We start from the raw sequence: 1,940 nt of genomic DNA, 5'->3' as shown, positions 1-1,940 counted from the left end.
ACCATGATCCCACGTCCCATACATATTATCTAGATTTCTGTCTATAAAAACTGGGAGAATCATGTAGCTCTTTTGGAGTGTAATGCCTCTCCACACATTTTGTACTTTCCCTTTTGGGGCGTGCTGAAACTTGAGTCTAGTTATAGGTTTAGAAGCAAGGAGGGGTGGTGGGGGTGGGCCTGAGGAGACTCAGCAATGTCTTGCTACCGCGGCCGATGCCCTTACACAGGACTTCCTCGTTAGGCAGGGGTGGAAGGGCAGCTTCTGATGACAAGGACTTGGCAGATCTTGGGCTTAGATATCCCCGGCTTTATTGAGATCTGACCATGTGTCTCCATTCCAGTTTTCAGGATTCCACTCATTCCCAGTGAATCAGAAGACACCCTGCAAGGTTAGGAATTCAGTTTGCATTGTAAAGCAGCCAATCGCAGAATGAGACTCTGGGTTTGGTTATCAGAAATCTCAGCTCTGTAGCTGCAGGAGACAAGGTTTATTTCAGGGAAGATATCAGAGCTTTCAGGTCATTAATGCAGGAATTTGAAGCCCTGAGCTCATCCTTTTTTCTCCCTTATTTTCTCCAGTGCTGTCAAGAGCAATCATCCAATTCCATTGTTCTCTTTAGTTTAACTAAAATAGTCTAAGTTGACAAATAGACGGCAATCCAGAACCTCACCTTCTGTAGGTATTTGTACTGTGCTGAATGTTGTCCTTCCCCCCCAAATTTACGTTCATCTGGAACCTATAAACGTGACTTTATTAGGGTCGACCTTAAATCCAATATGACTGGCCTCCTTATACTAAGAGGAGACTTTGGACATAGAGACAAAGACACATAGGGAGAACATCATGTGATAACAGAGCAACAGATTGGAGTGATGTGTCTACAAGCCATGGGATGTTAAGAATTTCCAGCAACTCCTCAAAGCTAGGAAGAGGCAAGGAAGGATCCTTCCCTAGACCAAGTTTTCAGAAAGTGTGGCCCCATCAACACCTTGATTGGAGACTTCTAGCCTCCACAATTGTGAGGAAAGAAGTTCCTGTTGTTTAAAGTGACTCAATTTGTGGTCATTTGTTATAAGAACATTAGGAAACTAATATAGTATTTGATTAGGAGTGTCCAACGGTAACACTTGGGTGTCTAAAACCACATCACGCCCCGACTACTGGTGTCTCCTTTATGACTGGAAACAGATTCATAGTGGCTTTAAATATAACTAGATGAGGTAACCAGTTCCAGAAAACCCAGAAACTCTTCAGAAAAGTTTTTCTTATAAATCTGTGCTCTACAACTACTCCTGGTACCAAAATCTGTATCAATCAGAATTCAGCCTGAGAAAGAGATCCAGTGGAGATATACATTAAAAAGAATTATTTCAAGGAGTTGGCTTACTTGACTGTGGGGGCTGGGGAGGCCAAGTCCAAAATTCATGGGACAGGCCATCAGGATGGGTAAGCTAGAACTCTCAGGCATGTCCTCAGATGGAACTTCTCCTTCCTCTGGGAAGGCTCAGTTCAGCTCTTAAGGCCTTTTGACTGACTGAATTGGGCCCATCCAGATTATCTACGGTAGTCTCCCTTACTTAAAGTCGACTGATTGTGAACTTTGATCACATCTGCAAAATACATCATAGCAACACCTCGATTAGTACTTGTTTCAATAAATAAGGAACTTGGCCTAGTCAAGTTGACACATAAGACCGGCTGTCACAAATTGCAACAAACTTATCCATTCATTTGAAAGAATTGAAATCATTACAATATTCAGTCTTTTCATGTAGGGTCATGGTAAAGTTTAATAAAAAATTTTTTCTTAAATTTTTGGCCTCATTTTATAGGAATTAAATGATTTCCCCCATTCTAACTTTTTTGCTAGTATACAGTATGAGCATAATAATAATTGTTATCACACCTTGATCATTTACTATGCATCAGGCCTGCAC

This window comes from Mirounga leonina, unplaced genomic scaffold (genome assembly GCF_011800145.1).
Source record: "Mirounga leonina isolate KUSES-001 unplaced genomic scaffold, KU_Mleo_1.0 Mir_151, whole genome shotgun sequence".
Lineage (NCBI taxonomy): Eukaryota > Metazoa > Chordata > Mammalia > Carnivora > Phocidae > Mirounga > Mirounga leonina.
This window is presented reverse-complemented; position numbering follows the sequence as displayed.